This window comes from Vicugna pacos, chromosome 10 (assembly GCF_048564905.1).
Source record: "Vicugna pacos chromosome 10, VicPac4, whole genome shotgun sequence".
Lineage (NCBI taxonomy): Eukaryota > Metazoa > Chordata > Mammalia > Artiodactyla > Camelidae > Vicugna > Vicugna pacos.
The window spans coordinates 35,859,537-35,882,961 of NC_132996.1; the positions used below are offsets into that span (position 1 = coordinate 35,859,537).

Consider the following 23,425-nt stretch of genomic DNA (forward strand, 5'->3'; position numbering starts at 1 on the left):
AACAAACAAACAAACAAAAACAAAGCATAAATACAGGACAGAAATAGACTCCTAGACAGAGAATACAGACTTGTGGTTGCCAGGGGGGTAGAGGGTGGGAAGGGATAGACTGGGATTTCAAAATTGTAGAATAGATAAACAAGATTACATTGTATAGCACTGGGAAATATACACAAAATGTTATGATAACTCAAAGAGAAAAAAATGTGACAATGAGTGTGTATATGTCCATGAATGACTGAAAAATTGTGCTGAACACTGGAATTTGACACAACATTGTAAAATGATTATAAATGAATAAAAAATATTAAAAAATGCAAAAAAATGGAAGCGTTTAGATGTTTTAATTGTGCTTTCTAGTCAGGCATAATTCTCCCTGGTCAAGTGGGAGGTCAGGCCAAAGCATCTAAGTGCTCCCAATAAGAGATGTCACAGGGCTGGTGCCATTTCTGAGGATCCACCGGGTATGAAATTTTAAATACGGTCATCCTTCAGTTTCCTTGGGGAACTGGTTCCAGAACCCCCTGTGGAAACCAAAATCTGTAGATGCTTAAGTCCCTTATACAAAACGGCGTAGTATTTGCACATAATCTTGCACATCCTCCCATATACTTTGTCATCCCTAGATTACTTATGATATCTACTACAATGTAAATGCTATGTAAATAGTTGCCAGTGTGCAGCAAACTCAAGTTTTGCTTTTTGGAATTTTCTGGAATTTTTTCCAAATATTTTCAATCCAAGTTTGGTTGAATCCGTGGATGTGGAATCTGCAGATACAGAGGACCAGCTGTACTGGGGACTGGTATTGCTGGAGGAATTTAGCAGAGCTGCAGAAAACTAAAACCACGCAATCTCACCTCCAGGCAATGTGTTTTCAGTCCCTGCTAGATGATCAGAGGAGAACAAGGGAAGTCTGACAAAACAACTTCCAGGCCACCAGTCCGCAAAGAGGGGTTGCCACTGGGAACCCAGTGGGCTCCCTAAATGATTCACTTCCAGCCCCTCTGGGGTGTCAAAGAGAGCAGCTGAGAAGTCTCCTGGGAAGAGGGGGGAGAGGGAGAAGGGCAGGGGCAGCTTTTATTTGATTTAGGAACCACGAGGATTCTGCTTTGTATCAGTATAAGTGACAGGCGCGTGGGTTCTATGCGTTCTGTCTTCACTTAGTAAATGAAGACATTTTATTGTCTTTGGTACTCGGTTCTCAAGTATTTGAGACGTGTCACCATAGAAATGTCAGGTCCTAGCCATCCACAAAATCCATTTGTCATTGAATGTTTTTGTTCATTTAATGTATCTAAAATATCACAGTGTTGTGACAGAAGTGTATGCAAAAAGTTTCTGTAGAAAACCCACTCAGGATCCCAACCCCAGACCTTAGGATTCTAACCCACACAGTCTTTCTTTCCACAGATCTTCTTGTGTTATTTGTCCCCCTCCCACATCTGCGGGGAAGGGTTTCTCCCAGCTCCGAGCCACTGCTAGTGTAGGGCAGGGGCTGCGTAGGGCAGGGCTGCTGTGGGAGCAGGAGGGGAGGAGAGGGGACCTGGTGGGTGGGGCTGGAAACCCACTGAGCTGCTGTGGGCGGGACTTTTGGCTGCGTCATCCCCAGTAGAGCAGGAATCTGTCCTGGGCCAGTATCTGATCCTCTCTTTCTTCTCTCCCTCTAGTTTTCAATCTGGCCCAATTGCAAGGTCCAGCCAAATCTAGTGAGCAAGGAGGCTGTGAGATGGACCATTCAGGGTCCCAGCAGAGAGCAGATGTTACCCTCCAACAAACAGGTAAGTAAAGAGAATTTATGGAAGGGATTACTTAGAAGGGTTAAGGGAAACCACAGCATAATGCAGCACCCTGGCATGAGAAGAGAAGGAAACCAGCCCGAGGCTGAGGGGACAAGGGAAGGGAGAGGGTACCAGAACTCAAAGAGAGCAGCTGCAGGAAAGGGACACTGGAGCAGACTGTGGCTGTCAGCCAAGGGACACAGCCAGTCCATGGCTCAGGAAAATAAACAGCCCACCCTTACTCTCTTCCTGCCCTCTGACCTCTTGCCTGGCCACGTCCAGCTGGAAGCTAGAAGGCAAAAGAGCCCTTGGATGCAGTCCACAAAGGTCAGCCTCAAACTACACAGAGCAGGGTGGAGATGGGCTTAAAGTAGATCTGCACTGGGCACGTGAAAAAATTTAGAGTATAGGGGCCTTTTCTCTACCTGTGGCAATAACTTCTGAGGTGGTATGGAGATTGGCTAAAGACACAGGGTTTGTACTTAAAATGACCAGTCCAAAAGCTGGCCCCATCACTATCTACATTTGTGGTTTTGAGCAAATCACTTAATCCCTCTAGGCCTCAGTTTCCTCATCTATAGGTTGGGAATGTGATTCCCTACTGTCCAACCCCACTCAAATATGGATGCTGGGTTTTTCTTCTTTAAGCTACAACCTGTTAAGAAACACATTCTCTGTTTTAAAAGGGCCTGCCAGTATCCTGAGAGTGTCCAAACGGGACTATTCAGATGCAGTTCAACATGGTCCCATGACACAGGCAAACATCCTTCTGTCTGTCATTCTAAATATGACATTTGAGAAGGTCCTTGCTTGGCTGTGTGGAGAGCACCTGCCATGGCTCTACCTCACGGTTGGCGATACAAGCTTGTGTCGATGATGAGAGATGAGGGGATATCTGGAGGCATGGGCTTGGCTTCCACCCAGCTCCCTGATGCTGGCCACAGACCCAGGCTTGGCCATTTTTCCCTGGAAAGCCCACAGCTCCCCGCGTGATTCCAAGTGCAATCCTCCCAGAGCCGGCACTCCAGCGCTTCCAAGGACACTGTCTCTGCAGGTCCCTGGGGACAGGTGTGCCTGTGTGGGGAAAGGGGGATGCTGCTCTCCCCTGTTCTTTTTCAAATTTATTGTCATAGAACAAATGGACTTTCAAGACTTTCTCATCTACATCTGTAAAGAGGGACAGATAGTTGTAGGGAGGAGTAATCTAACTTGTTGCGCAGTGTGTACTTATCGATGTACGTGTATCACTGGCACTCCTCTGGGAATCACTTTTGATGAATATGCAGAGGATGGGGCTCTCTCTCTGACTGCTGCTCCTCACTCGGCCTGTGCCCCAGCCTCCCCCACCCTCCAGGGCTCCTGAGTGCTGCTCCCCAGGTCATCTTCCTCCCTATGAGGAGCCCTGAGCCAGCCACCTCTATTCCTTCATTCCCCAGGGAGCAGCCAGCTGAAGGCACACGGGTGTATGAGTGGCTTTTACTAAAGAGGCGGACAAAACAAAGAGTAATTGCAGCGCAGGCAGAACACTGAATGTCAAGAGTTATCATCATCCCTTGTAATTCCTCACAGGTTTGAGGGAATCCAAAAATAGCCTTTCTTCTCCTTGTGTTAGTGCAACACCAATTGAGAGATTCAGTGGTAAGATGAAAGGAGACCAAAATATATCCTTTTTGTTTTGTTTTGTTTTGTTTGCCTTAGTTTTGTTTTATTATAGAGGTAGGTAGGCAATCCTTTGTAATATTAGCTAACAGGGCTTCCTCATCCATGAATTGGACTTGCCCACCCAGACAGTGCCAGAAAACCACAGGCCTCCCTTGCAGGGGAAGGTGGGGGGAGTCCTGTGAAACTAGGACTTGGAGAAGCAAATAGAACGAGTGTTTTTTTCAGGAAGTCATATTCCAAAAGCAAAGAGAAGAGAGGTATAGAAACGTGGTGGGCTGCACATGGCCTTTCCTTCTTTCTCAGTCATGAATCTAAAATTTACCTGGAAATGCCAAGGACCAAGATAAGTCAGTGTACCTTAAGAAAAACAAAAAATGATGACTTTCACTCCCAGATTTTAAGACTTTTTATATAAAGCTACAGCATTTAACATGGTATTGGTGCAAGAATATGCAAATAGACCAGTGGAGCAGAATAGAGATTCCAGAAACAGACCCACACATACGTGGACAGTTGAATTATGACAATGTGTAGTGGAGACAGGAAGGCCTTTTTGATAAATTGTGTTATTATTTGTATCACAATATGGAAAAGCATATAAATCGATCCCTACCACAGGCTATACACAAAAAATCAAAACAAGGTGGGTTTTAAATCTAAATGCAGTTAATGTGAACAATAAAGCTTCATGAAGATAACATAGAAGGATATCTTTACCACCTTGGAATAGACAAATTTTTTTAATATTTAATGATTTTGTGTTCTTAAACAGGGCACAAAAAGCACTAATCATAAAGGGAGAGATTGATAAATTGGACAAGCTTAAAATTAAGAATTCTGTTTATCAGACGACCCTATTAAGAGAGAGAAAAGGCGAGCCAGAGTTGGAGGAAAAATATACGTGTGTGTGTGTGTGTATATACCAAAAAAAAAATAAATAAATAAATAAATAAATTTATTTATTTATATATATATATCTCAAAAAAGGGCTCCTATCTAGAACAAGTGAAAAATCTTTGGCAAACTTTTGAATGGTCACAAAGTCCCTCCATCCCAGTAGGTAGACTCTTTGACAATGAGACTTTGCCATTTGTCTCATATGGAAACAGAGTCTATTTCTCCACAGTCAGCCAACTTCCCAGCCGAATGTAGTCATGTGAGTAAGCCCAGACAAAGCAGGCAGAGGCAGCACCAGCTAACTCACCAAACCACACACTAAAAAGTGATTAATTATTGTTTTATAAATCTTTTATCATTCTTAGAAATCAATAACAAATCATCGCCACCAAAGATTCAGGGTGTTTTTTTATGTGGCATTAGATTACTAAAACAGAACTCTTACAGTAAGAAAAATTAGGCAAAAAAAACTCAAAAAAAGCACTTCACAAAAGAAATGTCTAAAAGGCTAATAAGCATACAAAATATTTTAAATTTCAGTAGCCATCAAAGGAATGCTTAAGAAAACCACAGATTAATACCAGTAAACATTCCTAGAAAGGCTAAAATGAAAAAGACTGACAGTACTAAGTCCTGACAAGGACGTAGAGTAACTGAAACTCTCATACACTGTGAGTCAGATGATAAATTGGTACAACCACTTTGAAGAATTATTTTTGCAAGATTATAGCTGAACATACAAAACCTTATATCCCTGTAATTCCATTCTTACGTATAAAGCCAACAGAAATGTGTACATATATTCACCAAAAGTCAGATGCAAGAATATTAAGGGGAAAAAATGGATCAAAGATCAAAATGTAAGAACTAAACTATAAACTTTGAGAAGAAAACATAGGCATAAATCTTTGTAAACAATTGATTTTTTGATTAAACAATGGATTTTTAGACATGCTGCCTAAAGTACAAGCAACAAAAGAAGAAAAAAGGTAAGTCATACGGCATCAACACTTAAAACATTAGTGCTGCAAATGATAATATCAAGAAAGTGGAAAGACAATCTGCAAGATGGGAGAAGCTATTTGTAAATCGTATATCTGATAAGGAATTTATATCTAGAATGTAGAAAGAACTCTTGCAACCCAATAATAAGAACATCCCAAAGGATCTGAATAGTCATTTCTCCGTAAAAGAGATGCAAATGGCCAATAACCACATGAAAAAATGCTCAGCATCATTAGACAGCAGAGAATGCAAATAAAAACACAATGAGATACCACTTCACACCTACTATAATGGCTATAATCAAAAAGGTGATAATGACAAGCCTTAGTGAGGATGAAAGAAATTAGAACCTTCGTGCACTACTGGCATTACTGTAGAATAGCTCAGCCCACTTTGGAAAACAGTTTGGCGGTTTCTGAAAACATTTGACATAAGAGTTACCATATTACCCACTAATTCCACTCCTGGGTACACATACTCAAAAGAAATGAAAACATATGTTCAGAGAAACAGTTGAGCACAAATGTTTATAGCAGCATTATTCATAATAGCCCCAAACTGGAAACAACCCAAATGTCCATCAATTGATTAAAGGAGAAGAGAAATGTTTATATTCATACAATGGACTGTGATTCAGCAATAAAAAGAAATGAAGTACTAATGAATGCTATGATGTGCTCGAAAATGTTATGTCAAGTGAAAGAAACCAGTCACAAAAGACTTTATAATGTATGATCCTGTTTATATGAATTGTCCAGAATAGGGCCATTTATAAATCTACAGAGATAGTAGATGAAGAGGGGATGGTATAGCTCAGTGGTAGAGCACCTGCTTAGCATGCACGAAGTCCTGGGTTCAATCCTCAGTACCTCCACATAAAAAATAAATAAATCTAGTCACCTCCCCCAGCCCCTGCCAAAAAAAAAAAAACTGTATAAAAAGAAAGTAGATGAGTGATGGCCTAGGGCTGGTGGGGGTGGGATAAGGTGGGGGAGGTGATAGGCCAGAATAAACAGTGACTGTTGATGGGTTTGACATTTCTTTTTGGGGGGATAAAAATGTTCTAAACTTGATTGCTGTGATCATTGCACAACTCTAGGAGTACACTAAAACCCACTGAATTTTACACTTTAAATAGGTGAATTGTATGATAGGTGAATTAAAACTCAATAAAGTTGCTGTTTTAAAAATGTCCTAGAAGCAGATAGTAGATAGTGAATTAATGCCACTGAATTGTACACTTTTAAAATCATTAAGATTTTATGTTCCATATATTTTACCATAATTTAAAATTTTTTTAAGGAATGTTCCAAATAGCAAAATTAAAAATAGCCAAACACTGGAAACAACACAAATGTCCATCAGTGATGAACAAAAATATTGATGAATACCTACACTAAGCATTAATGCTATATTCATGCTGTGCCTGAATGAAAATGACCAAATTCCTAACACTTGTATCAACACAGCTGAATCTCACAAAAATGATGTGAAAGAAGAGAATTACAACAAAAAAAGTTCACGTTTTTTATTAGTTCATTTTTATAAAATTCAAAAGCAGGCAAAACTAATCCATGGCATTAGAAATCAAGGTAGTGGCTACTACCTGGGAAGGGACAGGGAGGGGACTTCTGAATACTGGTAATGTTTACTTTCTTCATCTGAGTGATGATTGCACAGGTATGCTTGCTTTGTGAACACCCATCAGGCTGTACATGTATGATTTGTATAATTTTCTATAAGTACACTAGATTTTGATTGTTTTCAATTTTTAAAAAAGTCTCAAAAGTCACAGTCCCCAATGTAATTTTAATGTACAGCCAGGGTTAAAATATTTATCTCCTTTTCCAAATCACCCGTACCATCTTAAGGACCCAGAAGAAGACATCTCTAAAATTCTCCGAAACTTTTCTTTTCACTCCATCATGGAGAGCAATCCCCCTTCCCCCAAACCCCACCGTTTTCGCTTGTTTCTTTTTTGCTTGTTTCTTTTTTGCTAAACTTATTTCTGTTTGATTCTGCTCAGAGATGCTTCCATTTTTATAGCCAAACAAGTCCACTGAGGTGTGTCCCTGACAGAAAGAGAGTTTTCTCCTCTTAATGGATTTCTGCCACCTAACTGTAGCAATATTTTTTCTTCCCATTACGTATATAAAGTTCTTAACACAATGACTCACATATAATAAAATCCAATAAGTAGGAAAGGAAGACTGAGATCCGGAAACTGGAAAAATGGAATTAGAGACTTGGAACCAGAACCAGGTGATGAGGCTTCAGAACGGAAGGAACCAGGGTGTAGAGGGGGAAGGAAAAGAGCAGGGGTCAGCAAGTAATATTTCTAGTGTCCGCTTCTCCTGAAATCCAGGAAAAAGTGAAAAGTGACTCCTTTTGTCCCTCTTCCCGTGTTGATAATGGGGGGGGGGGGATATCCCAGGAATTGTGTGATACTGCAGCCATTGCTTAAACCCGCCAGCATCTGGAAAGGCACATTCTGTTTGCATTGTTCTACATGCAAAACATGTGCAAGCAGCAGAGTTCCACTTTTCTCCACTGCTTCCTTCCTGTTCTCAGGTTTGACGGGCTAAATTGTAAAAAAGACTCTGGCAGGGACTGTTGGTGCACACTGGCATCTACAGTCCCCTCTTCCTCCTGGGCACACACCTAAACTACACTTTCCAGCCTCCCTTGCAGTTAAGTGAGGGCTTGTGATGGGGCTCTGCACAGTGGAATATGAGCAGAAGTGATGGAGGCCACTTACAGTCCGACCCATATATTCCACACCCCCACCACCACCACAATGTAATAATCTCTTTCCCATTGCTGGCTGCATGGAAAGGATACCAGGAACCCTACCAGGGTGAAGCCTTGGGATAAGATAGCCTGGATAACTGGAGGTCTCTCACCCTGTCTATCACGAAATGAGAAGTAAGCTTATTCATTATGTTAAAAGTTGGGGGCTGTTTGCTGTTGCAATTAACTCAAAGTCTAGGGTTACCTCTGGGTCTTTCCTGATCCAGGAGTCTCTCTACCCAGTCTCTCAGGATGACTTCTCCTGGCACAGCTACCTGTTGGCCCAAAGTCTCCCACATCTAAGCCAGTCTGACTTTAGAAGAACTCTAGGATCTCTGATTACTTCTCCCTTGTTTCTTCTATCCCATTCAAGTAACTAATCAAGCATAAAACCGTAGGGGTTGGATGAGAGGAGATTGGAAATCCATTCCAGAGGTGTCAATTAGGCTTCCTGCCCTAGAAATTCCACTCACGGGAATTTATCCTGAGGAGATAAATCAACAGAAGTAAAAAGATGTGCACTGAAGCATTAAGCACACTAATAAAATAATTAGAACCTGCCTAAATATTCAGCCATGGGGGAAAATGTTAGTAAATTGCGATTGATTCACTTAACTAAATATTATGAAGTAATTAAACGTGACAATTAGGAAGTCTACATAACAAGATGGAAATTTTATTAATGTACTGTTAAGTACAAAAAAGCAAATTATAAAATTGTGTTTTCACAGTAGTGCTACATAAAACTTACATATGCATGTGGTTAAGGCAAGCAGGCAATGAAAAACTCAAAACGACTTGTCAGGATGCTTAAAATATGGGTGCATTTTTCTTTTATTCTGATAACTGGTAATGCATTTATAATGCTCTTTATGCATAAAATTAAGCTTTTTTTCTGAGATGATATTAGCTATGAGTTAGATGAGTTGATTATCAAATCAGAGTAATTTATGGAGCATTAGTTTCCCAGTAGGTATTTATGTTTTTCAAAGGTGTTTCAAATTGATAGGAAGCACCGGGTTCTCTTTGTGCAGGGAGACCTGTTCTTTCTGTTTTTACCTCCTGAAAATAAAGAAGTGTTTTGGGGGGTCACTGGGGCAGAAATAAGACTCAAAGACTGTTAATTTGCTTGAATTACTTCAGTGAAGATTCCATAATGCAGGAAAAAAGCAAGGTCCAAGTTCTCCATCCAGACGATAAGACTTTACAGGCCAGGCACTTTCTGTTGGTCAGGAAAACAGAAATAGCTTTCTAGGTATGTTAAGCAGAAGGAGATTGAGTTGAGGGAATTCGACACTTGCTGAACAGTTGAACGTGTCTGAGAAGCAAAAGTCAGGGAAAGCCTCGTCTGGCTCTGACACTAGCTCTAGGTCTCAGAAGCAGGAAATCACAGGAGCCAGAGGAAATTAGCAATGATCTCAGCTGGCTGCAGCCCCAGAGCTGGTGATTCGAAGAGGAAAGCCTGAGCCTTTGCAGCGCCTCACATCTGCTAAAACCACTTGCCTGCTCTTCTCTGCCAGAGGAGCACTGCAACGGCCTCCACCTATTTTCCGAATTCCAAGCCTTGTGCAAGCACCTCTAAGTTGTGGAATCTAGCACAGAACCCTGGCAAGGGGTTCTGGAATATTCCAGCCCTCAGGCTTCCAGCCCTCACAGTACAGGGGAGAGTAAAGAAGACGGGGGATGGTGCTGAGCTGCCAGTAGACCATCCAGCATAACTGCCCTGACAGCAGGAAGAACTCATCTCCAACCTCCTCAGCCCAAGAGTAGTTCAAAGAAAGCTTTCTTGACGTTCAGGACCTTAAAATAAAGGCCCTTTGCTTAGATCCGGCTCCAGGACAGGAAGTATGGCATACCCACTCTCTTCCCCTCCTAGCAGTGCGAGGGCAAGCTTGTGGTTAGACTCCCGTGGCTGCTGGGTCTTCTCATGGAGGAAAGATTGGGTGCAAAGGCAGATGTTCTCCTCTGGACCCACCCTGGCTGGCTGGTCATGATGCGGACACTTACTCAGGACTGGAATGGGAAAGCAGTGTTCCGTCTGACCCATTGTCTCTCAGGCAGTTGAAAGATGCCAACCACAATGACCCCACTCCTGGCTTGATAGAGCAATTGGCTATTCCTCTGAACCTACACTTTAAAAAAAAAAAATCAGAGATGGGGCTGGGGGTGTGTCAGGTTAGTATGGCCCAGATTGTGCTCGGTGATGAGGGTCACTGCCCCAAACTGTCAGCTTATCTTTGATCCTTTCTGAGAAATACTCAGACATTTTGTCAATACAAATAAAACAATACTACTATAGTTAATATTTCTGAGAGCTTATCTGTACTAAGCAGGGTGCTGAGCAGTTTATGTGTGTTATTGTCACATTAATTTTGGAAACAACCTCAAGATAGGCACTATTGTTACACCTGTTTGAGAAAACGGAGATTTTAGTGATTTGCCCAAGATTCTGCAGCAAGTAGTGAAGAGCCACTTTAGAATTTCATTGATCTCATCCTAATTTGTACAGTAAGACTCCTGGTCCTCTTTTCCCTGCCCCACACATATTTGCCTGGTGAGGAGTGCATTTCAAAGCATAATACAATGGGAGCTAACCTCACCCAGTAATACACTCAGGACAAACTTAATAATAGGTTACTAGCAATGAGATGCATGATGTGAGGGAGGGCTGGTTCCTAACTTCATTGCTTCTTATTCTAGAGTAGGAAATCTGGGAAGTAGAGAAGAACCTAGCCTCCATCCTGCCAAGGTTAAGTTCAAGGACAGTTGTGCTAAACTTCATGCCCTTGAGTCCATCCAGACTCAGCAGAATTTGAGAGGGGTTCCTACTGGGCTGGAAATGGAGGTGTTGAATCATGGAGTCTGCTCAACACAGTCCTTTATGCCCCAAAGCCTTCCACTGTCCACTCAGGCACCACTAGGAAGATGTGTGTGGTGTCGCTGTCTTCCTCTGCTCCTCTCCCCAGTCCACCCACATGCACACACATTGGCACCTCCTCAGTCTTAAAAAGGGCCAGCCCCAGAGCGTGGTGTGGAGGACTCTGCATTGCACAACACCAGGAGGTGACATGCATACCGTGGTCCATGTGCACGGCATCCCCATGAGGTGTGCAGTCCACAGCTACTGGGGTGGATTCATTCAGTGAGGCATCCTGATGGCCAGCCAGACCGGCAGCCATACACAGGTATCTGTCCCTCTCTGCTGTGCCCCAGGCTGAATACACCATGCTCTCTCCTATTTCCCCATCATTCTCTCTGCCTAAGTGCCTTTGCCCTTTGTCTCTCTGCTCAGCTGGTCCCAGCTCTGTGAAATGTCTCCTGATCCTCCCCTTCCCACCACCCCAGCCTAGTTAAGGACTTCCTGCACTGTGTCCCCACTGTACCATCCCCAGACCTCATTATAGCAGCTGTCACATTGCTGTAATTATTATAAGTGCCTGTCTGCCCTGCTAATCCGTGAGCTCCCTGGGGCAAGGGCCACATTCTGTTCATCTAGTCACTCTCTGCATGGGGCCTGACATATCATAGGCGTTCAAAAAGTCAAGTGAATGAAATAAAAAAAAATTTCCCTTGGATTCAGCTGAAAAGGCAATTGCAGTAATTTGAATTGTGTAATTTCCATTGTGTCCTCTTTGAAAAACAGTTTCACTTTTCCTCCTACCACAGATGACTCATTCCTGGGGCAGATAATGCATTTCTAAGGTTCAGAACCTCATTACAGCCGATCTTTTGAAAATCTGTTTGTAAGTGTTCTTGTCTAAAGATAAAAACATGCCGAGATGTGCAATCCCTCAACTCAGTGCTGAGTGATGGAATACTAGAGAGGTTTTGGAACCCCTTGGATTACTGCAAAGCATCCAAAGAGGAATGCGTGGGTGAATAATGAAAATAACATTGCAAACATTGGCTAAGTGTCCTGAGCACTTAGTAAATGGCAGTGAATATTGGGCATCTGGCTATATGATTGGTGTCCCTTATCTCGTTGAATCCACATATAGAACCTACGAGCTGAGCATGATTGTCCCCATGCATGTGAGAAAACCGAGACTCAGACAATGTAGGTAACTTGCAGGGAAGTGTCAGAGATAAGATTTGAACTCAGATCTATCCAATTCCAGAATGGTGCCGTTTACAACGATAACCCATTTCTTCTAGACTGAGAAGAGAGTGCCACACTGAAGATGGATGCTGATTTTTGACAGGACAACGGGGAGGTAAGGCCTCTACAAAGCACTCCCATCCATGTATTCCTGGGCAATGGCTTCAAGTGGCCAGAGGTGAACACAAACATCTGTCCTACATGAAACATGTGATACCCAGCCAGCTCCATCCAGCTGTCCCTCTCTGTCCACCCACACATAAGGGCGTAAAGGCCCTTTTCTGCTAGGAGTGAAGATACTAGCTCACTGCTTAATTACAACTTACTGCTCCTTGTCCCAGCAGTTCCATGGCAACAAGTAGCATTGGCACGGGAATTGAAAGGGTTCTCTGTTGCCTAGCAACAGAGTAGTGGAAAGAGCTTTAGGATTTTGGATGCTGAGTTCTAGTTCTGGGTTGGACTACCTGGGGCACTGTGGATAAAGCCCAACCTCTCTGAGCCTCCGTGTCTTGTCATCTGTAAAATGGGGATAATACCAACAATCTTAGAGGGTGTTGCCATGACTACAAAAAAAGCAAATCATTCTGTGCATGTAGGATTACTGCCAGGATCATTATTTCAGGGAGAAAAACATTACGCACATGGATCAAATCAGAAAGGGAAAATTCTGCAGGACTTACTAGCTTATTTGACTTACTTTAGCTACTTTGTTATAAGGAATGTAAATTGATAGAAACTTTCTGGAAGGTCTCTAAGTCCCATCAGTCAAAATTTAAAATGTAGGGACCCTTTAACTCAGCAACTTCCCTTCTAGGAAATCCCTGCACGTGTTCTTAAAAGTAGACATACAAGGTGAAAAACTGGTAACCACCTAAAATGTGCACTAAAGAGGGACTATGACAGAGCAACATGATGAAACATTGTGCAGAAGTTAAAAGAGTAAGGCAGGTCTTGATTCACCAATGTGGAGAGATTTCTGAAATATTCTAAACACTAAATATGATGTTTAGTAAAATGAAAGTAAGTCATAGACGCACAACCATCCACAAATACGCATACAAAAACGCATCTTGAAAAACCCAAAAGGGTCTCTAACAAGCTGTTAACAGTAGTTACCAACTTCTTGCTGCTCCCAGAACAGGCTGCAGATGTTCTGGCCTCCCTACTTTTTGCATGTGCCATACTATCTGCCTAAAATGGTCATCTTTCTTTCCACCTGTGATTTGCTAATCCCCAAACTGTAGGTAAATATCGCCTCCTCTCTGAAGCCCTCTGGGTTCCACTGGTAGACGTCACATGTCCCTCCAGGTCTGTATTTCCTACGTCATGCCATCAGCATCTTAATTATTTGCTTGTATGTCTGACTGCCCCACTAGGCTATTCTTGGAGAGAAGAATCACGTCGCATTCATCTTGGTTTCTCCAGGGCCTACTCACAGGGCTCTGATAGCTCACTGAATTGAAACAAAGGGCTAAAACATTGACAGAAATAAGAACAGGTGGAGGCTTTGAGCTCCAGTTTTCGCAGAGGCACCCTCCCAAGCCATACTTTTGTGTCCATTCATAGCTCAGAAGGTGTGCTGTAGGAGAAAAGGAGAAGCAAGTCATGGATATGGAGAGAGCTATGTAGAAACTGCTTGGAACAACCAAAAATTCCAAGGCATTGACGTTCGGAGGCCATTCTCCAGTATGGACAGCAGGTGGCGCAAGTGACCTAGGTTTCTCCGACCGACACTGAAGGAAGCCACAAGGTAAGGTTTTGGAAAAACTGGGAAGATGGGTATATGATTGCGAGCTTCTTTTCCCTGCCTTATTGTGGCACAAGAAAGCAGATATCAGTGTTCTCCAGTAGGATTTCAGCTCCTAGATATCCCTTTCCTGCCTCTGTTCTCCATCCTGTTCAATCTACCCCCACCCAGTTTTGTTCTCTGAAAACTCAGGGACCTTGCTGGGGGAATGAGCATTTCCATTTGCACCAGCGGCTGTGAACAGGAGTAAAACCCATTTGCAGGGCAATTTGGCAATGTCTGTGAAAAGGAAAACACTTAGTTTAGAGGAGACAAGCAAGGACTCAAGATTCACTTACGTGTTCTGCAATTACAGCTGGGTTATTTATCACTATTTGAATTTCTTCTTCTGGGGGCAATTGGTTAGTCAGTGATTTCAATGGTAGATGAGCAAACAAACAAGTTTCTGCTGACTGTAACTAGTGTTCAGTTTTATATATTTATTCGGGTGAGATCTTTTTTGGGTAAATTTGGTAGTGATTGTTATAACTTTATGTAATGAATTTACTTATGACAAATGCAGGCATGCAAGTACATAATAGCTAGATGGGCTAATTAAACACTCTACTTTTGCTGGGGAGGATTGTTGTTTTTGTTATTTGTGCAAAATACATTTATTCCTTCAACAAATATTTATTAAACACTTACTATGCAAAACTACTTATGGAGTGACTACCACATGCTAGGCACTGTTCTAGGTGCTAGGAATAAAATCCATCAGCGACAAACAAAATCTCTGCCCTCGTGGAACTTTCAGTCTAGTGGTGGAGATAAACAAATCAACAAATACATATTTGGCAAGTGATTGGAGCTGCTATGAAAAAAGATAAAGCTGCAAAAAGTAAGCGTGATGGAAGCGGTGATTTTAAATCGGGTGCTCAAGTTCTATATTTTGTGCTGGAGATTCAATGTTGATCAAAATCAGACATGACTCCTGCCCCCCATGGAATTCTAATGTCGGTGGAGAGAAGGCCATAATAATGACTCATATAATTGTCTACTGCTATTAGTGCCATGAAGATGTATGTACATGGGGTTATGAAACCTTATTAAAGGGAAAATTGAGCTCCTCAGGAGGTCAGGACAGATTTCCCTGAGAAAGTGATACTTGCACTGAAGCAAGAAGTTGCTTGCACTGCTTCATGTGAAGCAGAAGTGGAAGTTAACTAAGCCAGGGATATGGAGAATATTCCAGGCAAAAGGAACAGCCGTTCAAAGGCCCTGGGGCAAGAGGGAACAAGGGAGAATGGGGAAGGGCAAGAAAACTAGAGAGGGGAGAATAGGATGAGGGGATAGATGAAACCTATAAGCCATGTTAAGGGTTTGGGGTTTTTTGTTTTGTTTTGTTTTTTAGATCATGTTAAGGATTTTGTCATTGTCCTAAAAAGATGAAAAGTCATGGTGGGTTTTAAGCACAGGACAGCGTAACCAGATGACTGCTTCAAAAAGCTGCTTACAGATGCTCTGTAGAGCCTGAACTGGAGGCACACAGATTAAATATGGCATAGCCCAAACCATAGCAATAGTCCTTGCAAATCATAGTGCTGCCTTGGACTAGGGCGTTCAGTTGGAGATTAAGGGCAATAGATGGATTTGAGAAACTTAGGAGGGCAAAGAAATAGTCCTTAATGATAAACTGGAGATAGGATGGGCAAAATAAAGAGATACTAACTCTGAGATGTCTGGCTTATAACTAGATGAACAGTGAGCTGTCCTGTAAGACAGAGAACACTGAAAAAGGACCATGTGTGTTGGAGAGCAGGGGGAGATTTGGAACCTGTTGATTTTAAGATGCCTTTGAGACTTCTGCATGGAAATAATGAGTCAAGAGTTGGAGCTATGGGCCTAGAACTCGGAAGAGGTCAAGTCTGAAGGTATAAATTTCCATGTTCTCTATAGAGAGCTTCTATTTATGGGTAAGGATGTGCTCACCCAGGAAAAGGACCATCAGCATTTGATGGTAAGAATGAGGAGGGTAGACCCTCCAAGGATACAGGGAAACTAGGGAAGAAGCCAGGAGACTATTTCGTCTTTAAAGCCAAGGGAAGAGTGTTTCCAGGAGAGAATGGTCATTGGTGTCAGCTGCTGCTGAGAGGGAAGTAAGAAGAATCTGGGAAAACGTCCCTTGGATTTGCTGACGTGGAGGTGGCTGGTGACCTGACTAGGGGCTGTTTTGGTGGCACGCAGGGCCAGCATCCTGCGTAGAGTGACTGAAAGGGGAGTAGGGGAGTAAGGAAAATGGAGACAGGAAGTAGAGACAACTCTTTGGAGGAGCTTAACTGAGAAGGAAAGGAAAGACATGGATGAGGCCATGGAGCTGGAGGAGCCATCCACCCGGATACTGAAGTCAACCAGGTAGAGAGCAGAGATGAGAGTGCGAAGGAAGATGATAAGCCAGGTACTCAAGTCTTCAGGGGATGAAAGCTCGTGGCGGTGGGCTGGACGATGATGACAATGATGGAGCTGAGCAGCATGGCCCTGAGAGGGTGGAGAGAACATTGTAGGAGCAGCGTTTGGGAACAAGGACAGTGACAAACCTTCCAACCCTAAGATCACAGGTATGGGGGACAAACAGCCGTGACTGGAGAAGGGTTCACTGCATGTGGTGTCCTCAGGGCCGGCCAGCCTTCCTTACACAGAACGGAGTGGGAAGGAACACAGAGTTGAAGATCTCGGGTGTTTTGGTGGTTGTGGAACAAGCAATTCCTGAGGGCTCTGTCATGAGAGTCTGGGAAGTCAGGTGCTCCGTCAAAGGCACGGAGGTCCAGGGCCTGATGGAAAGAATGGAACATTAGCAAAGTGATGGCCAGCTAACTTCTCCTTGGGTTGATGACTGATTAAAACAGGGATGACCAGTATGGAGGATTTTGTATCAACTGTCCCTTTGAGGAGGGTGGGCACCAGGTCCACTGGCTGCAAGTGAGGTGAGCTGTTCTCCCCAGGAGCTCTAGGAACATCAGCCGAGACAGATGGGCTGGTGACAGCTTCAGGATTGCTGAGCACACACTGTCCGGCCCGGGTGATGGTAGACCCCGGAGAAGGGTCTGCAAGATAGAGATACTGCTCAAACCATCATAGAAAAAATTCACCTAAAACCTCACCATCTCATGGATTTGCGCTTTTTTGTTTCCTAGCCTGCCTTCCTCCCAGATTTGGACTGATTTTTTATATACTTGTAACATATATGTGGGTTGAGATTTTGCCTTTTTTTCTCTTAATATTACATCAAGTGTTTTCCACATTGTTTCATCATTAGCACAGTTAACCTCACATATGGTGGAAATAATTGTTGCTCTGATCTGGGGGGATTTTTTTTAACATGAATACATAAAGCACTCCTGCATCCAACACATACACATGCCTCGTGCGCACACAGACACACACACGCACACAGACACACACACACACACAAATAATAAATTCTCCATGCAGACATGCATCCCTGCCTGCCTCGTGGATTACCCACGGCCCACTAATGTATCTCAGGATCTGTTGATCCCTTCTTAATCTTCTTCCTTTAACACTTGGAACAATTATCAGTAAGCTAGCTGCAACCCCGCCCCTTTCTCGCCTACTCAGGAAAACATGCGAGTGAAAATGACATTATTATAAGAATAACCTTGAATCCACTCCAGTTTATAACAAAAGCAGCTCATTCGAAGCCTTTGGTGCATCTCCTATTAATAGCACGAAATTACTTGCTACACAGTTCAGACCCAAGTGTTAACACCCTGGCGAATCCTGCCCCTGTTGTCAAGGGATGCTGGCCTAAAGGGGAAGACAGTCCCTAACTCGAGGAGACAGGACCAGGTCGGCACCCCACAGGGGGTCAAGGAGAGTGCAGTCTTCTCAGACAAAGTGAGATTGGAGTTGGCTTTTGAACGAGGTTGCCAGTCAGAGCAGGAAGGAAGGCTGTTCCAGGTAGAAGGAAGAACGCAGGAAAGACCTAGGGGCCTGAGTACGTGCTGCTGCCCGGTCAAGGACGGGTGCATGTTCTGCAGTGGCTTTAGTCCACGGCACAGAGGGAACCATCCGGAGGTGATGCTGGCAGAGGAGACAATGGGGAGGGCCTGCAGACTCAGAGAGGGATTTTGACTTTTTCCAGTAGGTTTGGGGAGCCCTGGAAGTTTGTTTGTCTCAGCTTTATTGAAGTATATTTGCCAAATAAAAACTGTGTATATTTAAGGCATGCAGTATGGTGTCTTGATGTACATTGTGAAATGGTCACCGCCGTCAGCCCAGATAGCATAGCTGTCACCTCACATCATTACCTTTCTAACACTGAAGATCTACCCTGTAGCAAGTGGCAAGGACACAGTACAGTATCATTAACTACAGTCACCGTGATGTACGTTAGGTCCCCAGAACTTATGCAAACTGTGTAGTAAGCTTTGTACCCTTTGACCAACGTCTCTCCACTTTTCCCACTCTACCCCTCCACCCACCCCCGAAACCTCTGGCAACCACCATTCCACTCTGTGAGTTCACCGAGTTTAGAGTCCACATCTGTGTGAGATCATAACTTTTTGTCTTTCTGTGTCTGAATTTATTTCACTTAGCACAATGTGTCCTCCAGGTTCACCCATGTTGTTGTAAATGGTAGGATTTCCTTCTTTCTTAGGGCTGAACAATAATCCGTTGTGTATATATATATATGTATGGGTGTGTGTGTATATATCTTTTTCTTTATTCATTTATCCATTGATGGACACTCAGGTTGCTTCCACGTCTTGGCTATTGTGAACAACACTCTAGTAAACGTAGGAGAGCAGGTTTCTTTTCAGGGTCCTGATTTCATTCCTTTGGACATATACCCAGAGTGAGGCTGCTGGTAGTTTTTAAACAGAAGATGATGCTATATGAATACACCTTGGTTTAGAAATTCCAGTAGGAAAAGTATGGAGAAAGGGGCAGAGAAGCTGGAGGCCAGGGCAGGAGAGTGAGGTGGAGAGGCTGGGGCAGTGGAGCGTGGAGGAGCAGGTAGTCGGACAGACTTGGCAAGTGACTGTTCTCTGAACTCAGAGAAACATTCTGTATTACCCAGGCTGGTATGTAGTCTGGTCAAGCGGGTGGCTGCACCCTGTCTGCAATTTGCAACACTGCGTCATCATCAGAAATCACCCCTTGACTGAGGACAGGGTCAGTCAACAAGGTTCTCATAGGAGGGGCTGTGGGAGGAAATTTTTTGTCCGCAAAACAAAAAACAAAAACAATGAGAGGAATAGAGTTTCCCCCAAATAACTCTCCTGCTTTGCTAGTTAATGGAATTAGCAGGAGTCAAGGAATCACACGGACACCCACCTGAAATCCCTGCTCTGTCCTTCATCAGCTTTGGGACCTTTAGCAAATTACATGACTTGCTGAAACCTCAGTTTCTTCATCTAGAAAATGGACAATTCCTACCTTGGAGGACTAGGATGAAGATTCAACAGGATAATACGTGCCAAGGCTCCTGCCCTAGTAAACCTCAATGCGCAGTCCTCTCCACCTGCCTCCTCATGCAGTGTGGCTGTGTAAGGGTTAATAGACCAAATAGCTGCGGGAGCTGAAAAACAAAGGGTCTGGAGGGAGAGGCTAGTGGGTGTACTTCCAAGCAGAAACGGAAGTGGGATGAGATTCTACCCATTGAAGCTGACTAACTCCCCTGGAATATGTGCAGGACAAAGGAGGTTAATTCAGTGAAATCTCTGGAGGGCTTCAAAGAACACTCTGTGTGCAGCAGGTCCCCTTCCAGAGCTGGCTCGCCTCCTCTGGCAGAGGTGGGATGGCTGTGGGGGTGACAAGGGGCTTCTTAACAAAGCCCTCAGTTCTAAGCCTGAGCTGCTTCTCCACCAGGTACTTAGGGAAGGGAAGCCGGTGGCAGCCTGGGCAGGGCAGGCTTCCCCGAACTCCAGCTGCAGGCTGCCGTGCTGAGTTGGGGGAGGCTCTGTGGCCCAGCTGGATCGAGTGACAGCCCACGGCTGACTCACAGCCCGACAGGCTGGCAGCTAGCTAGCAGCAGACCGGCCGGCAGCCCAGGGGTGAGCTCATTAACCACAGGGACTGTGAGCATTGCCGTGTCACCGAGACTCACTCCATCCATGGGGCAGGGAGACCCTATCCCCGTTCTTAAAAACCACTGGTTTTGGGGGTCCAACAACCACTTGTCCCTGTACCCCTGGGTGTTCCCAGCATCCTACCATTTTACCTTCCATCAAGGCAATTCACAAAGTGACTAGTGACGGATGATGTCATTTTTTGTGCCTTGGTGAGAAGTTCACATGACTACATTCATAAAGCAGAACCCGGTGCTCAGCCAGACGCGGCGCCCCTTTGTGGAATTTGGAAAATATGGTTACTGTTAATGTGCTAAACTGAGGCCTTCCTGTCTGTGGTAGAAAAATCCACCAGGCATGGCTTGATTAACCTAAGAGAATTACCTCCAGCAGGCCTGCCTAGCCTGCAGAAATTGCATCCCTTCCTGAGGCAGACAGCAAGAGAGAAACCCAGCATGCACAGGCACACGTGGTGTATATAAAGCCAAAAAACATCCTCCTGAAAAAAGGGAACCATTTCAGTTATCATTCATCTTGTTGGTCAGTTTGGGTCACAGAATTATGGAGATTAACGGTATCTCTTAAGAACCACCAAACACTGAGAAACGTTTCAAAAAATGTACCTCTTGCGTGTGGGTGATTTTTAAGCAATCGATATTCATTATAATCTGCTGTTCCAGGGAAGTGTGTCAAGACTGGTGAGTAAATCCATTGCTGGCTTGTACACCTGGGCTCCAGGAAGTTCTTTCCACTCAAAGGATGTCCCCACCACTTTGTGATGCTATGGAGTTTTACACTAGTGATGTTTCCTTTGATTTAAAGGGTTTACTTCCAGAGTCCTCTCTCACAATATTTACACAATGGAAATTGATGTTACTAGCTCTGATTGAGTTTGAGAGATAGCTGACTACTATATTCTGTTGGATTTCTTTTCCTCTGTTTCCTCCACTCCTCTTTGCCCCTTTTTTCCTCCTTCTATTCCTCCCTCCTTCCTTCACTTCTTCCCTCCTCCCTCTCTTTCAATCATTTCTTTATTCTTTGAATAGTTGCTGAGCACATACTGTGTGCAGAAGGGAGGACAGAACAATGTCTAAGATCCTGGGGACAGGGATCCAGGCCCTTTGTTTTCTTCCTCCATGACTTAGCCATGGCTTAAGATTCAGTTTTCTTGTCAGCAAAAAGGTGACAATAGTGAGACCTCCCTCCCAAGGTTGTTGATCTATTACATATAAAACACTTTGCTCAATCCCTGGTTCTTCCCAACTGTTTCCCAAATGTTATCGTTTTTAGAAGAATACAGAGCGTAGGCTCTGTAGTTAAATAGCTCAGGTTCAAAACCTGGCTCCTGCCTATCAGCAGTGTGACCCCGAGCAAGTAAATTCTCTGTGCCTCAGTCTCCTCATCTGTAAAACAGGGCTGATAATGGGTATGTATTTCATAGGACTGTTGAAAGGATTTATTAAGATAATATTTTTAAGATACATAAAACAGTGCCTAGCACATGGTAAGCACTCAGTAAATCATGGCTACCATTGTCATTGTCATTATTATTGGTGGTTCCAGAAATGTGAAATGAGAAATGAGAAAGACACTCTAGTAGAGAAGCCAGGCATGTAAATGAATAATGGCGTAGTGAGTGAGTAAGCAGAAGCATATGCAGAGCACAGGAGGAAGGTTTAGCTTTTGGAGAGAAAGACAAAGAAAGCTTCACCAAGGTGGTGTCCAGATAGGACATTAATAGGACACATGGAAAACCTCATTAGGAAACACTTGCTTTATTTTCTTCATCTTCCCAAATTTATTCTTGAGTCTCAAGTCCAAATATCTCTGGCCAGTTTTCAAAGTTCTCTGCAATCTAGTCCAGCTCTATTTTCTTGCACACTCAGCCTGACCTACAGCTAAATGTCCCTCTTACAGTCTCTCACCCTGACCTGACCTTTGGCCCTGCAGGTCCCTTGTTCTAGAACGCCCTCCCTCTCCTGGCCACCCGAGGACAAACCCTACATGGTCTTCAAAACCCAGCAACACCTCACCTGCTCTTTGGATACCCAGTTCCACGTTGCTGTGCCCCTTGCCTACCTCCTTTGCACTTTTCAGAACCCTACAGTTGGCCCTGTCCCATCCATCCCTTGGCATTTGTCTTTTTCAGCCAGGGTCCTCATTTGCCTTCCGTAACTGATTCTCTATTCACGGGGCCCCCATTTCTGGACATTTTGCATGCTCTCTTCCCGCTTCTCACTACCAATCAGCAGTGATGGTCACACCAGCTCCCTCGGTTCCTCCCTCCTCACAGCCTCCCAGGCCCTTACACCAGCCTTTGAGCTGAGCGTCTGACTCCCGTCCCCTGTTCCCAATCTCTCTGGCACACTGTTGTCTCCACAGAGATTAGCTGGGACCTAGAAGAGCTGGAAAAAAAAAAAAAAAAGACTTACTTTTCACTGTCTACTCTTTGGGATCTTTCCAATTTTGCATCAGGGCACATAGATTTATCTGCTCATAAAGAAATGAAAAAATTTTTTAAATATATAAATAAATTGAAATCAAGCCCATATGCCTTTCTCATTTTGTCCCTTCTGAGTTGGCAACTCTTAGGAATCTCCCCAGCCTAGGGTACAGAACCTCCTGGCTCTGCCGCATAACGTTTTCCTTCTGGCAGGGCACAGACTGGATGGCTCCTTAGCCATCTCAAGCAGGGCCACCTGCTCTGCCCGGGAAAAGGCTGCAGGTACTCTTGGGGAGGAGAGAACCGGTAATGACAGCAAGTCCTCTGTTTGAAGTCCAGCTTTGTTGAGAAATTTTATTGGCTTAACTTTGAAGCTTTTGAGACATAGGAAGAAATTTTATCATCCCTATCCAGATAAGGCAAGAGAAAGTTGTGTCCCCGTGAGCTTGTGATATCCTCTCTCTACCAAGGAAGCCCTGCCAGCTCTGGGGTCCAAGCTAAGGGCCGGAAGCAGCGTGCGAAAGGCTGGGCAGTAGCTGGCAGCTGGCTAGGAAACACAGGGAGAGTGAGACCCTTTGACCTGTCTGCTCCTTGATGTTCAAAGTTCCTGTTTCCTTATGATCAAAAGGCTCCTAAGAGCAGAGAGGCAGCCACGGATTTCACAAACCCTAACACGGCTGATTAGAGAAATAGCATAATTGCCAGACCTTTACAAATCCTGCACTATTATGCACCAAGGAACTTGAAAGGCAGCGCGTCTGGATTACCCCTGCCAAATGCTGAGGTGTTTGATGGCATCCCGCAGTCAGTGCCCTGGCGCTGGCATGCAGGAAATGGACCCCTGGACCCCTTTTTCCTTCTAATCGAGACCTAGCTCTTCCCAGACCCAACTTGCCCAGCTCCAGCCACGGCACAACCCAGGGGTGG

The 23,425-nt window shown here is 44.0% G+C and overlaps 1 long non-coding RNA gene across 1 annotated transcript in view; it reads left to right on the top strand.

Moving 5' to 3' along the window:
• LOC140698723 (uncharacterized) overlaps window positions 1–23,425 on the top strand; it is a 263,718-nt gene that overhangs the window by 191,715 nt on the left and 48,578 nt on the right. The window contains exons 2-4 of the long non-coding RNA XR_012076586.1: window positions 1,671–1,781; window positions 12,291–12,349; window positions 13,801–13,984. This is a non-coding gene — a long non-coding RNA (uncharacterized lncRNA). The remainder of the gene's footprint in view (window positions 1–1,670; window positions 1,782–12,290; window positions 12,350–13,800; window positions 13,985–23,425) is intronic.